This window comes from Entelurus aequoreus, linkage group LG18 (assembly GCF_033978785.1).
Source record: "Entelurus aequoreus isolate RoL-2023_Sb linkage group LG18, RoL_Eaeq_v1.1, whole genome shotgun sequence".
Lineage (NCBI taxonomy): Eukaryota > Metazoa > Chordata > Actinopteri > Syngnathiformes > Syngnathidae > Entelurus > Entelurus aequoreus.
In genome coordinates, this window is record NC_084748.1 from 10,300,590 (window position 1) to 10,317,168 (window position 16,579).

The 16,579-nt window shown below is 37.1% G+C and overlaps 1 protein-coding gene across 3 annotated transcripts in view; it reads right to left on the minus strand.

Moving 5' to 3' along the window:
* The window catches only part of LOC133633501 (zinc finger protein GLIS2-like), a 78,746-nt gene that overhangs the window by 45,754 nt on the left and 16,413 nt on the right, over positions 1-16,579 (minus strand). Inside the window, exon 1 of one of the 3 annotated variants that reach the window (XM_062026038.1) lies at positions 5,956-6,083. The exons of the other annotated variants lie outside the window; for them this stretch is intronic. The gene's annotated coding sequence lies outside the window, so the exon portion shown is untranslated. Of the gene's footprint in view, positions 1-5,955; positions 6,084-16,579 lie in introns of those variants that run through there. 3 annotated transcript variants of the gene reach the window in all.

Consider the following 16,579-nt stretch of genomic DNA (forward strand, 5'->3'; position numbering starts at 1 on the left):
TACAAAGGTTCTAAACATAGTCAATCCTCGAGCACAGAGGAACAGGCGAGGCAGGCATAAGGAGCAGCCTGATTGGCAACTGCAACCTGGTGTGCCGGGCAGGGGCGCCGCTAGGGATTTTGGGCCCCATGAAAAGAATCTTTACAGGGCCCCCTGTATTATAATTTCATCATCATTAGGGGCCTCTCTGGGCCCCCCTCCATCATGGGCCCCTAGAATCCGTCTCCTTTACCCCCTCTTTTCGGCGCCCCTGGTGCCGGGCTGCCAATCAGGGACAGGAGAGCAAAACGAGCGCTCAGAGGAGACATGTGTCATGTCTGTGTGATCATGTTTTGTTTTAGTCATGTTTTGTATTGTTTAGTTATTGGACTCCTTAGTTTCTGTTTATGCTCCATTGTTTTTGTTTCCATGACTACCCATTAGTTTTCACCTGTCCTCATGTCACGCACCTGTCTCACGCTTTGCACTCGCGCACCTGTCACTAATCATGTCACTGCTAATTAAGCCTGTCTGTTTCTGTTGATCGTGCTGGTGACATTATCCTTACTATCTCTGTTTACCTCTGCTACCTTTCATTCCAAGCCATAGTTCCATGCCATAGTTTTCATGCTGTTTCACGCCACGGTAAGTTTTGTTTTCGTTTTCACATTTCATAGTCTCTACCTTTGTGCAAGTTTTTGTTTCATTAGCCAAGTTTGTACTTCCGCCCTTGTGCGCGCCTTTTGTTTATTCCTTTTTATAGTCATTATTAAATCATGTACCTACCTTCACGACTTTCCTTTGCATTCCGGGAAAACACAACACCCCAAAGTCCCCTTATTGACAACATGCAGGAAATGGAAACCAAATATGAGCGCTGGCAGAAAATAAACACAAAACAAGGAAACACAAACAGAAGTGCAGTGACAGATCGTCACAGTCTTTATCCCAAATCACATTATTTTCGCCCAGAATTTGAAGCAATGATCAAATAAGTCTGCCTGATGCATTGTTGCAGGTTGCAGCAATACGAGTAAAGATGGGGCCATCCATTTTCTACCGCTTGTCCCGTTCGGGGTCGCGGGGGGTGCTGGAGCCTATCTCAGCTGCATTCGGGCGGTGTACACCCTGGACAAGTCGCCACCTTATCACAGGGCCAACACAGATAGACAGACAACATTCACACTCACATTCATTCACTAGGGCCAATTTAGTGTTGCAAACATTGTCAAAAATATAAAATGTTTTGCATTCAGTTTTAAATCTATAATGACTTTGGGCCCATCATACCTTTAGGGTCACTATAGGTGTTGGTAGGAAAAGTGAACAAATTCAATCACATTGTTAAAAAGGGATTCTGAAGTGAATACTTTATGCGGCCCAGCCTCACCCAGACTCTACCTGCAGCGGCCCCCAATTGAATTGAGTTTGAGAGCTCTAATGTAAAGTAATATGTACTAAAATCAGAGACATACTTCTTAAAATAAACTAAATAATCTGCCAACCGAAGAAGAAAATAACTTGTCAAAACACCATTTAACTTGCTTCAGTGTCTGGCAAGTGTTACTTAAGACCAAAAAAGTATTAGTGCAAATATCAGTATTTTTTCCCTTGATTTCTGATATTTAATCTTAGCTAGATTATAGATTTTTTTTTTCGAGCATCCATTGATTTTTTTTTTTTGTCTTTGTCACTTTTCAAAATGTTCGCTTCTTGCTTCTGCATTTACGACAGTAGCAGTAATCATGCCATGATTTTACCAATCCGGGCCACATGCAAATAGATTTGACACCCCTGCTTTAAGGTATCAATTAGAGATGTCCGATAATATCGGGCTGCCGATATTATCGGCCGATAAATGCTTTAAAATGTAATATCGGAAATGATCGGTATCGGTTCGGAAATTATCGTTATCGGTTTCAAAAAGTAAAATTTATGACTTTTTAAAACGCCGCTGTACGTAGGGAGAAGTACAGAGCGCCAATAAACCTTAAAGGCACTGCCTTTGCGTGCCGGTCCAATCACATAATATCTACGGCTTTTCACACACACAAGTGAATGCAAGGCATACTTGATCAACAACCATACAGGTCACACTGTGGGTGACCGTATAAACAACTTTAACACTGTTACAAATATACGCCACACTGTGAACCCACACCAAACAAGACTGACAAACACATTTCGGGAGAACATCCGCACCGTAACACAACATAAACACAACAGAACAAATACCCAGAACCCCTTGCAGCACTAACTCTTCCGGGACGCTACAATATACACCCCCCGCAATCCCCTACCCCAAAACCCCGCCCACCTCAACCTCCTCATGTTCTCTCAGGGAGAGCATTTCCCAAATTCCAAGCTGCTGTTTTGAGGCATGTTAAAAAAAATAATGCACTTTGTGACTTCAATAATAAATATGGCAGTGCCATGTTGGCATTTTTTTCCATAACTTGAGTTGATTTATTTTGGAAAACCTTGTTACATTGTTTAATGCATCCAGCGGGGCATCACAACAAAATTAGGCATAATAATGTGTTAATTCCACGACTGTATATATCGGTATCGGTTGATATCGGAATCTGTAATTAAGAGTTGGACAATATCGGAATATCGGATATCGGCAAACAAGCCATTATCGGACATCTCTAGTATCAATGTGTTTTGCCATGGAAGCAGGTATACCCAAATATGGGTACTTTGTGGGTATTTTTGACCCAAATTCAGGATGAATTCCAAATTGGACCACCTCCCAACTGTAGAGGTTTCCATGTATTTTTCCTGACTAAAAGTAGGGAAGGTGCAAGGAACAAATACAGGAAGTGGCACCAAAAGCCATTGAAATGTGACTTTTATCCGTCAGTTAAGCTCGGATCAAATTGGCTTCGGTCTTCATTGCAATGACTTTGTCTTAGCTTGTGCCTACACCATGACAGCTGAAAATACAGCACTCGTCTACGATATTCACCTCGTCGTTGGAATCGCATGACGTTTTGCTTTCCTCCGCACGTGGTGTTGATTTGAAACGTCTCCCACCATCTTGAACACTGTCAGAAACGTACGTACATGCCGTCCAAAGACATGATCTCATCTTCCGTGAAATCCCCCCCGCCCAAGGCGATGAAAGCCTCAGCAAGGCTCGGCTGGTGGCGATTGCAGCCGCCTTCGGCAGGGTTGCATCACTTCAGAACGCAACAGCGAGGAGGGTGAGACTCCAAATGATGACCGATGTGTGAGCAGAGGTCTTTGGTTTGTTTCACCCCCTTTGGTCGGCATTTCTGTTTTTGCCGTCACACCTACACAACCCACAATGAGAACCAGATTAAGAACTGTACCATTCCCGTCTGCTGTGGGTGTGGTCAGGGGGAAATCCAGTCCGTCACTTCATGGACGAAAAAAAAGGAGCACAAAATATTAACTTTGCTACAAATTCTAAAATAAACCCAATTGTCGGTCAGTCAGCTACAGACATAGGAACTGTATCATTTTCTTCTACTTAGCAGGATGTTGCTTAGGGTTAGGTTAGGGCAGGGGTCGACAACCCAAAACGTTGAAAGAGCCATATTGGACCAAAAATACAAAAAACTATTCTGTCTGGAGCCACAAAAAATGAAAACACAAAAATGGCACACAAACAACTACAACCCCCATTTCCATATGAGTTGGGAAATTGTGTTAAATGTAAATGTAAACGGAATACAATGATTTGCAAATCATTTTCAACCCATATTCAGTTGAATATGCTACAAAGACAACATATCTGATGTTCAAACTGATAAACTTTTTTTTTTTTGCAAATAATCATTAACTTAAGAATTTGATGCCAGCAACACGTGACAAAGAAGTTGGGAGAGGTGGCAATAAATACTGATAAAGTTGAGGAATGCTCATCAAACACTTATTTGGAACATCCCACAGGTGAACAGGCAAATTGGGAACAGGTGGGTGCCATGATTGGGTATAAAAGTAGATTCCATGAAATGCTCAGTCATTCACAAACAAGGGTGGGGCGAGGGTCACCACTTTGTCAACAAATGCTTGAGCAAATTGTTGAATAGTTTAAGAAAAACCTTTCTCAACCAGCTATTGCAAGGAATTTAGGGATTTCACCATCTACGCTCCGTAATATCATCAAAGGGTTCAGGGAATCTGGAGAAATCACTGCATGTAAGCAGCTAAGCCCGTGACCTTCGATCCCTCAGGCTGTACTGCATCAACAAGCAACATTAGTGTGTAAAGGATATCACCACATGGGCTCAGGAACACTTCAGAAACCCACTTTCAGTAACTACAGTTGGTCGCTACATCTGTAAGTGCAAGTTAAAAGTCTCCTATGCAAGGCGAAAAACCGTTTATCAACAACACCCAGAAACGCCGTCGGCTTCGCTGGGCCTGAGCTCATCTAAGATGGACTGATAAAAAGTGGAAAAGTGTTCTGTGGTCTGACGAGTCTACATTTCAAATTGTTTTTGGAAACTGTGGACGTTGTGTCCTCCGGACCAAAGAGGAAAAGAACCATCCGGATTGTTGTAGGCGCAAAGTTGAAAAGCCAGCATCTGTGATGGTATGGGGGTGTATTAGTGCCCAAGACATGGGTAACTTACACATCTGTGAAGGCGCCATTAATGCTGGAAGGTACATACAGCTTTTGGAGCAACATATGTTGCCATCCAAGCAACGTTACCATGGACGCCCCTGCTTATTTCAGCAAGACAATGCCAAGCCACATGTTACATCAACGTGGCTTCATAGTAAAAGAGTGCGGGTACTAGACTGGCCTGCCTGTAGTCCAGACCTGTCTCCCATTGAAAATGTGTGGCGCATTATGAAGCCTAAAATACCACAACGGAGACCCCCGGACTGTTGAACAACTTAAGCTGTACATCAAGCAAGAATGGGAAAGAATTCCACCTGAGAAGCTTAAAAAATGTGTCTCCTCAGTTCCCAAACGTTTACTGAGTGTTGTTAAAAGGAAAGGCCATGTAACACAGTGGTGAACATGCCCTTTCCCAACTACTTTGGCACGTGTTGCAGCCATGAAATTCTAAGTTAATTATTATTTGCACAAAAAAAAAAAAAAAGTTTATGAGTTTGAACATCAAATATCTTGTCTCTGTTGTGCATTCCATTGAATATGGGTTGAAAAGGATTTGCAAATCATTGTATTCCGTTTATATTTACATATAACACAATTTCCCAACTCATATGGAAACGGGGTTTGTATCTGCAATGCAGCCAATATTTCATACAGATAATGTGTCATGAGACATGCAAAACTAAATTATATACACATATATATATATATATATATATATATATATATATATATATATATATATATATATATATATATATATATATATATATATATATATATATATACATATATATATATATATGTATATATATATATATATATATATATATGTATATATATATATATATATATATATATATATATATATATATATATATATATATATATATATATATATATATATACGCTAGAAAAATAGTTCCTCAGTGTTCGTTCTTACAATAACAATGTTGCTACAGCTTGGTTATTATACAAGTAACGAAACGTAAATGCAATGAAGTATTTTTGACGCTTTTTCAAAGTGATCTAGAGGCAGAATGGATTATTCCCATTAGCTGCATCGCTCGCCACCTAGAACGAGCCGATTATTACAAATTACATTGCAAAAAAAAAAACATTAAACTTTTGCTTTCTTGTCTCTCATAAGGATTGTGAACGATAAGCAACATTTCCAAATAGTGCAGTTCCTTTTTAAGGTTGGACAAGGACAGAGTTTACTGTGTATAGTAAAAAGTGGATAAAGTAGATGAAATAAGTCAGACTAATTTAAGTATGTCATACAATTCCATCAGAGAGTTACCAAGTAAAAACAGACATGTGAAGTCAAGAATGAGGGGAATTTATTTTCCAAGTGATAAAACTTTGGAAATCCATACCTTTTGCAAATTCAGTTGAAAGTCCGACTCTGTATCCTTTTTTCCCCGACCGCCCAATAGAGACGACGAGCCTCGTTGGCTTTTTGTGACTGTCGATTGAACTTTTGGCCCTCGTTCTGTCTCTCCAAATTGAAAACATCAGAGAGAAACATTTAACTGTTTACCATTCCTTTCTCGGTTCCATCACTAGTGAAACTTAGGAATCACAGAAACGTGTGACTAAGTTGCATCGACTTTCTACTTTCATGTCTTAGAAAGTAAAGATTAATGTTTTAGGGAGCATAGAAGTTGTGCAGGTTCATTAATAGTAATCCTTTATTATATCTTCTATTTATGTACTGTAATTCATTTCATAATGCTGACGTCACGCAAGTTTTAAAGTATAGTGGTACCTTGACTTACAAGTAGGGATGTCCGATAATGGCTTTTTTGCCGATATCCAATATCCCGATATTGTCCAACTCTTAATTACTGATACCGATATCAACCGATACCGATATATACAGTCGTGGAATTAACACATTATTATGCCTAATTTGGACAACCAGGTATGATGAAGATAAGGTCCTTTTTAAAAAAAAAAAAATCATTAAATAAAATAAGATAAATAAATTAAAAACATTTTCTTGAATAAAAAAGAAAGTAAAACAATATAAAAACAGTTACATAGAAACTAATAATTAATGAAAATGAGTAAAATGAACTGTTAAAGGTTAGTACTATTAGTGGACCAGCAGCACGCACAATCATGTGTGCTTACGGACTGTATCCCTTGCAGACTGTATTGATATATATTGATTTGATATATAATATAGGAACCAGGATATTAATAAGAGAAAGAAACAACCCTTTTGTGTGAATGAGTGTGAATGGGGGAGGGAGGTTTTTTGGGTTGGTGCACTAATTGTAAGTGTATCTTCTGTTTTTTATGTTGATTTAATTTTTTTTTAAAAACTAACAAAAAAACGATACCGATAATTTCCGATATTACATTTTAAAGCATTTATCGGCCGATATTATCAAAACATCTCTACTTACAAGTGCCCAGGTTTACAAGTTTTTCTTTTCAACTAAGGACCTTAAAGTAACATCTAAACAGCGGATGTTTATACATGGAAACATGAAGAAGCTGCTGATGGTGTGTTTGACGGAAAAGCACCTGGAAAGACGATACCATAAAAGTCCACTTTCCAATTTAAATGTTGTACATTATTATTACATTACTTCATAAAACTAATGTAGTTGTAATTCGTTCTTACTGTATTTTGTATCTGAAAGTTTGTTTTCATTTTTTTAAATGGTGTTTTGGGGGGGTTGAACACAGATCAAATTGATCTTAATTAATTTCAATGGGCAACATTGTTTTGCAAAACCAGTTTTTCGAGGTACGAGCTGCATCACAGAACCAATTAAACTCGTATCCCGGTATTTTCACAACATTTTGGAAGTGTTTTTGAGGAGTACCAGACGTTAAAGGGTTCACACAGACACAGAAAACCCCCAGAAAAGCTTTTAAAAAACATTCAATAACCAAACAAGATTTGCTGATGTCAAGCAAGTTTTGTTTCACTTTAGAGGCCTATTTTCCCGAAAATGTTCTAACTTGACTTTGGATGTTTGGCTGCATAATGGAAAATCCGCCAATAAAGCCTAAGAAAACACACACTTGCAGTGTTCGTCTTGTAATCGTGCAAGATTACAAGATGTGGGATCTGAACCGAGGATGTCGTTGTGGCTTGTGCAGCCCTTTGAGACACTTGTGATGTAGGGCTATATAAATAAACATTGATTGATTGATTGATTTAAGATCTGATGACATAACACAAGTTTTGTTTGACTTTCAAGTAGAGATGTGCCGATCAATTGGCCACCGATCAGTATTTTCGTGAAAAAGTATACCATCGCCATTGCCGATTATTGCCTTTTAAACAAACGCCGATCCCCTCTGGCGGACAGTGTATTTATTTTTTAGTCCCTCCTAGTGTTGTTGCGATGCCAATATTTTGGTACCGGTAGCGGTACCAAAATTATTTTTGATACTTTTCGGTACTTTTCTAAATAAAGGGGACCACAAAAAATTCTGTTATTGGCTTTATTTTAACAAAAAATCTTAGTGTACATGAAACATACGGTATGTTTATTATTGCAAGTTTGTCCTCATATAAAATAGTGAACATACAAGACAACTTGTCTTTTAGTTGTAAGTAAACCAACAAAGGCTCCTAATTTAGCTGCTGACGTATGCAGTAACATATTGTGTCATTTATCATTCTATTATTTTGTCAACATTATTTAGGAGAAGCTGTAAAAATGTTAATTTACTGTTAATATCTGCTTACTTTCTCTTTTAACTTCTGTTAACATGTAATAATCACTTATTCTTCTGTTGTTTGATACTTTACATTAGTTTTGGTTGATACTACAAATTTGGGCATCAATCCGATACCAAGTAGTTACAGGATCATACATTGGTCATATTCAAAGTTCTCATGTGTCCAGGGACATATTTCCTGAGTTTATAAACGTAATGTAAATTTAAAAAAAACGAAAGAACATGTTATGATGCCAAAAAAATATTGATGTAATCATAGTAGTATCTACTAGATACGCTATTGTACTTGGTATCATTACAGTAGATGTCAGGTGTAGACCCACCAATGGCGATTGTTTACATTTTGACGCCGGTGTGTAGTGAAGCATGTCTAGTTATTCCTCGTCCTGCAGGGATGATACTTGTAAGAAACTTACTTTATTTGTCGCCATGGAGGAGAGGATTAGTGATTTAGAAGTGACTAAAACACTGCAGACAGGGGCTGGACTTTAGCCGCTAGCTAGCTAGCCATGTCTTAAATATAAATAAAGTTGGTATGGTATGTATGGTATGGTAAAGCACCTCTTCCTGAGGGCATTTCAGTGTTATAACTTCACCTTTATCGTTAGTTTTTAAGCCAAAATGCTTTTCTGTCTACACACTGTGTCTGCTAGTAAGTACTCAGTGATTGGGTGGTGCCGAACATGCTCGTCTGCTCGTAAACCAGCAATGTCACGACGTGACGACGACTGGGAAGTGGGGGGGGGCGGACCGGTACTTTTCAGAGGCGGTATAGTACTGAAAATGATTCATATCGCGGTACTATACTAATACCGGTATACCGTACAACCCTAGTCCCTCCAGCTAATTATGTGTCTCCATGAGTCTCTTATGAGTTCATAATAATCCCCTCCATTACAGCAAATAAACTGCATATTTGCGTATCTTAGGTATTATCATAAGTATTGTTGTGATTTGAGGATGAGGCTAAACACATCAAGAGAAAAGCAGGAGCTACGCTAACTTTAAACAACAGAAGAAATAAGTGCTTAGAAAAGTTTAAGAAGTGTAAATGAAACCATGTTGCAGCATAAAGCAAGCAGATATTAACATGAAATTAAGAAATAGAATAATAACAGTCAGTACACAACATTTAAGAAGAGGGCAGATCAATCCAGAAATTGGTGGTGTCAACCTCATGGGTAGTATTGGTAAATAATCAATATTAGAGTTATTAGATCAATATTTGTTTTCTTTTTCTTCTTGTTTGTGTTAATAACTCAGATAATAATACCCTGGACACAAGAGGAGTTTGAGGGCAAAAATCAAAAGGAGTAAAATGAGTAGTAGATAGTGGTTTTTACTTTTGTTTAGTTGTTGTGTACTATTTACTTTGTTTTGATCAAACAATTGTATGTAATACAAGAGAATGAAGAACTAGCTTAAATAGTGTTAAACTGCCAATAGCAATCACCATAAATGCCTTGAAAAATTTACAGATAGTGCATGTGATTGGTATTGGTCTTGGCCGCTCTCACTCCTGGATGATCGGAATCAGCTGAATAAAACCCTTGATCAAAGCATTCCCTACTTTTGAGCCATTTCCCCCCGAAAATATTAATATTTTGGGGGCGAGCGTCAAACTTTGAATACTTGGCTGCAGAAATGGAACCGCTCCACCAGAAAAAAGCAAAGAAAATTTTGACTTAGAGTTATTATTTTGAATCTTGCAAGATCTTGCTGAAGTCATGCAAGATTTGATTGGATTTTGAGGCTTACCGTATTTTTCGGACTATAAGTCGCAGTTTTTTTTATAGTTCGGCCGGGGGTGCGACTTATACTCGGGAGCGACTTATGTCTGAAATTATTAACACATTACCGTAAAATATCAAATAATATTATTTAGCTCATTCACGTAAGAGACTAGACGTATAAGATTTCATGGGATTTAGCGATTAGGAGTGACAGATTGTTTGGTAAACGTATAGCATGTTCTATATGTTATAGTTATTTGAATGACTCTTACCATAATATGTTACGTTAACATACCAGGCACTTTCTCAGTTGGTTATTTATGCGTCATATAACGTACACTTATTCAGCCTGTTGTTCACTATTCTTTATTTATTTTAAATTGCCTTTCAAATGTCTATTCTTGGTGTTGGGTTTTTAAAATAAATTTCCCCCAAAAATGCGACTTATACTCCAGTGCGACTTATATATGTTTTTTTCCTTCTTTATTATGCATTTACGGCCGGTGCGACTTATACTCCGGAGCGACTTATACTCCGAAAAATACATTATTTATTTTTTACAAGATGTTCAAAATATTAGATTTTCAAGGTTTGGCTTTAAAAGCGGGGAATAAACATAAAAAAACACAAAGTTACAGAATTTCCAATCTACCGTATTTTTTTAACTAGAAGTTGCTACTTTTTTCCAACGCTTTGCACACTGCGGCTTATAAAATGGTGCGGCTGATTTATGGATTTTTCTTCGCAAACGGCCATAATGTTTTGTGCTCATCAAATAGTTTTCCTATTACACTGACAGAGACACTGTGTTATTGTTTGTGCTATGGCGCCATCTTTTGGACAAGTTTGCTCAGGTGCAACGGGTTGAAAATGTACTTCCTGTCCATAGCGGTTTGGCTCGCAGGGATTCTTTATTCATTACGACAAGCAACATTTGTAAATTTTACAACATAGCTAAAACAAGTCATAGATACTAAACCGTTTCATGTGTGATGTCTGTAGGAGTGTTTCCATGCATATGTGTACCTTCTATCGTAATGTAATCAAGCTAGCGTCATTCGCATTAGCTCATATCAGTAGTGTGTTGTAACACGCTAAATTTATTTACTTAAGTAACTTTTTGAAAAAATTATACTTTTCAGAGTAGTTTTAATGTAACATACTTTCTACTTTCAATTGAGTATTTTTGTGAAGAAGAAATGTTACATTGAGTTTCATTCCGATCGTTACATTTATTTGTATAATAATTATTTTTTAATCTATTGATTAAGACTTACAAAGACAAATTAATTTTGTCAACAAACTTTCTTCCGGCAGGCACTGTCACATGTTTCGCCAATCCAACGTAAGCTTTAGTGACGTTTGACTCCATTTCACCAATCAAATGGAGTCTCACAGCGGGGATCCAATCAGAACTACAACTATTGAGACTTAATACGGTATATTGTAGGGATGTAACAATAAATGGTAATAATGATGATGGTGGAAAAACTCCCGACGCATTACCCTTTTAAATTAAAATTACCTAGGAAACTAAGATTGATAACTGCACTTTGATAAACTTTCTGGTGCCAGCTTGCTAGCTTAAATGTCTTTCCCCGTTAAAAACAGCAGACCCCACTCTATACTTATATAAACACATTACTGTCTGAGCAACTTAGTTATCCAGTTGTGCACATTGAACCTACAAGCTGTGCTATCTTAGCATGGAATTACGATGATCGGTCTATTCTTAGAGAAAAAAAATAAGTGTTTTTTTGGTGTGTTCAAGTACCACTGAACAGAGTAGGACAATCAATGCCAGAAGTCATTCATCGTTTGAATATACTTTATTTATCATGCCCTTTTTATGTAAATAAATCTTAAAGTGTTACAGTACAAACTAGGGTTGTACGGTATACCGGTATTAATATAGTACCGCGATTAATTTATCATGAATTGGTTAACGTGGACCCCGACTTAAACAAGTTGAAAAACTTATTCGGGTGTTACCATTTAGTGGTCAATTGTACGGAATATGTACTGTACTGTGTAAACTGTACTGTTTCATATAATGTATTCTCTTCCTTTGCAATCTACTAATAAAAGTTTCAATCAATCAATCAACACTAATAAATAATATTCGGTACTATACCACCTCTGAAACGTACCGGTCCCCCAGGCCCCCGCGCACCTGTTGTCGTGTCATTGCTGAAGATAGATAGCTAAACATGTTTCACTACACACCGTAGCTCACCTGTTTCACAATGTAAACAAACACCTGACATCCACTGTAATAATACCAAGTACAGGAGTGTATCTAGTCGATACTACTATGATTACGTCGATATTTTTTGGCCTCACACATCTTCTTTCGTTTTTTTTTAAAATTTATATTATGTTTATAAACTCAGGAAATATGTCCCTGGACACATGATGAATTTGAATATGACCAATGTATGATCCTGTAACTACTTGGTATCGGATTGATACCCAAATTTGTGGTCTCATCCAAAAGTAATGTAAAGTATGAAAGAACAGAAGAATAAGTGACTATTATATTTTAACAGAAGTGTAATTAGAACATGTTAAAAGAGAAAGGAAGCAGATATTAACAGTAAATGAACAAGTAGATTAATAATCAATTTTGGCAGTTCGTCCCTCATAATGTTGACAAAATAATAGAATGGAAAATGACACAAAATGTCACTGCATATGTCAGCAGACTAATTAGGAGCCTTTGTTTGTTTACTTAAAACTAAAAGACACGTTGTCTAGGAAGTTCACAATTTTATTTAAGGACAAACTTGCAATAAGAAACATATGTTTAATGTACGTTTAATGTGTGTGCGACGCTGGTCAACTGAGCGTTAAATGTACCCTAAGATTTTTTGTTAAAATAAAGCCAGTAATGACATTTTTTGTGGTCCCCTTTATTTAGAAAAGTATCAAAATAATCTTGGTACCGGTACCAAAGTATTGGTATTGGGACAACACTAGTACAAACCAATATTTACAGTGCATCAATAAACGTTTAGCTATTAAAACAGATACAATCCAAGAATAAAACACTTCAGTGAAACATAAGAAACACAAGACATGCACAATAATGGCTTTTCTAACTGTCTATTTTATTTGCGTAAAAAGCTTTAAGAGCACACTCCACAATACTGCCATAATAATGATAACCGTGATCAGTTTGGTCACAATAACATAAAAATCTTATATTGTTACATCCCCACTGTATTGTTACACACATCATTTCAATATGTCTTCTACACCTGGAAGAAAGAGAAGACATATGGAGATATTTTACTTTTGCAACGGTAGAAAACAAGACAACCATGTGGCTTGATTGTCTCCGGTAAAAAATACAACCAACTTGAAGAGCCATCTACAGGCTAATGATCAGGACATCTACGCAACAGTAATAAGTAGGCCTAAACTAATATTTCCAAATGACTCATACAGTCGAGACAAAAAAGAAGGAGCAAGACTGCTTATTCACCCACAACTTTTGTAGAACTAGCCTGCCCATCTAGAATAAAATGAGTTTGTTTCTTCATGTGACCATTTTAGGGGAAAAAAGCTTAATTTCAGCTAAAATAATAACACACAATAAGATAAGGTTAGTGTGAATTTAGTCTACTAAGGCTAGACTAAAAGTAAATTAATTGACATGACTAAAACTAAAATACATTTTGGTCAAACGACTATGACTAAAACTAAACCAAAAACTATTGACAAAATTAACACTGGCCAGTGGTATGATAAAATAAGAACCTACTTGTTTAACAAGTGTCGGAATGTTCCCAAAATAAGAGCATTTAATTACGTGACATGACACAAACACATGCTGGCTGGTTGTGACAACTTCCTAAAACAGTTGACTAAAATAGCGATATTTTTGTATTCCTCTAATGTTCCTATTAACCACAAGTGTCAATTAAGTGTAAAACATTACCAACAACACTAAATAGCAGTGGAAAGTTGTACTTATCTGTTACATCCGGAGCTTGAACGTTACCAGCGCTAACTTATTAGCATGTAGCATTCTGTTATTCCACTGTATTTACATTCCCACATACTGTAGCTAAACAAGCTGAGATGACCACAATCGCCCCCTAGTGTATGAAAGGCACACTGCATATGGCCAACAGTCACACTAGAGATAAGAACATGGAAAGTAGAACTCCACATGTAGCTGTGAAAATTGATTTGATCAAATCAGACTAATTTAGTGCATAGAAACGTACTGACTGCAAAAAGTGACATGACGTCAGACAAGGCAGCACAAATCTTCAAAGATTACTTTTAAACTAATAAAAAGAACATCATATTATGTGCTGTCATCTGTGTCAGTAGAAATATTCACATTTCAGACTTCAAGAATTCCACTTCTAACTAGAGAAAACATGTTTCAACAAATTGTATATGATTTTTATGTTTTACACACATGCACACATCAACTGCAATTGTAGTCCAAGAACCATTATAAAATAGCTACTGAAAAAATCAGAAGTTACTCACAAGTTACACAATACTTGAGTAATTTTTTCACGGAATACTTACTTACTCAAGTATTTATTTTGAAGACTACTTTGTACTTTTACTAACGTCATAACGGCACTCTTACTTGAGTACAAATTTTGGGTACTCTACCCAACTCTGGCTAATATGCTAATATTAAGTGTCTGTGTTAGTGTCTGTGTATTATTGACTTACAAAATATGTTTTGTATTGTTTCAGTTTCGTAAATTCACTAAAACTTCACTGTGGAGTTATTGAGTCTCTTCAGCTGATTGGAGAGCTAGCTCCCACAGCTAGTGGGTCCATGACCCATTTTGTTTGATCAGTCGTTTTACTGCCGTGTGACAGACACCATTTGGGAACAATTAATGTATGTAAATAAACATGTATGAAATATTTTGCGCTGGTATATACAGTATCTCCTGCTTATTGTCCATATTGAAGTATGCCACAATGTAAAAATATATTTTTCTCCTAAAATTTGGTGGGTGCTTAAATGCCTTTGCTTAGGGGCACTTACCTTTTGTTTATTTTTGGTTTAAGCATTAGATACCTTTTTACCTGCACACTGCCTCCTGCTGTTCCCGACATCTACAAAGCAATTAGCTACCGGCTGCCACCTACTGATATGGAAGAGTATTACACGGTTACTCTGCCGAGCTCTAGACAGCACCGACACTCAACAACAACACATCATTTGCAAACTATAATTGCTGGTTTGCAAAAAATATTTTAACCCAAATGGGTGAAATTAGATAATCTCCCGCGGCACACCAGACTGTATCTCACGGCACACTAGTGTGCCGCGGCACAGTGGTTGAAAAACACTGCTTTAGCTGATCGGAGAGTTAGCTTCCACAGCTAGTGGGTCCATGACAATGACTTCTGTTTTGTTTGATCAGCCGTTTTACTGCGGTGTGACAGACACCATTTGGAAACAATTAAGGTATGTATATCAGTAATTTTTTTTACTGGTATATATCTGCTGTTTATAGTCCATATTGAAGTATCCCACAATGTAAAGGTGTATTTTTCACCTAAAATTTGGTGGGTGTGGCTTAAATAGCGGTGCGCTCTGTAGCCCGGAAAATAGTCTTGCAAAATTTGCTGACTTTTGAGGCATTTTTTTCCCCTGAAAATCTTATTCTAGGGGTGAATTAGTTCTTGGAGGTGGTAATGCAAGAAGATCTTGAGTTGAAGCTCTGGTACTGTAGTGGTGAACATCAGCATTATAACCGATCTGCTTAAAAAGAGCTGTAGGGTACTTGTTATGAATAATGTTTCTAATAAATAACAATAAACTGCTGGATAATCTATGAATAACCTTCAGCCATCCAAGACAAGAATGCATACCGTCCACACTCGATCGATAAGAACATTTAACAGTAAGTCTAGTAACACTAACAAGTGTCTGTGTTAGTATTATTGACTTACAAACAAGTTTTTGTATTGTTTCAGTTTCGTAAATTCACTAAAACTTTACTGTGGAGTTATTGAGTCTCTTTAGCTCAGTGTTTTTCAACCTCTTTTGAGCCAAGGCACATTTTTTGCGTTGAAAAAATCCGTAGGCACACCACCAGCAGAAATCATTAAAAAACGAAACTTAGTTGACAGTAAAAAGACGTTGTCGCAATTGTTGGATATGAATTTAAACCATAACCAAGCATGCATCATTATAGCTCTTGTCTCAAAGTAGGTGTACTGTCACGACCTGTCACATCACACCGTGACTTATTGAGTTTTTTGCTGTGTGTAGTGTTTTAGTTCTTGTCTTGTGCTCCTATTTTGGTGGCTTTTTCTCTTTTTTTGGTATTTTCCTGTAGCAGTTTCATGTCTTCCTTTGAGCAATATTTCCTGCATCTACTTTGTTTTAGCAATCAAGAATATTTCAGTTGTTTTTATCCTTCTTTGTGGGGACATCGTTGATTGTCATGTCATGTTCGGATGTACATTGTGGACGCTGTCTTTGCTCCACAGTAAGTCTTTGCTGTCATCCAGCATTGTATTTTTGTTTACTTTGTAACCAAGTTTTAGTTTCATTCTGCATAGC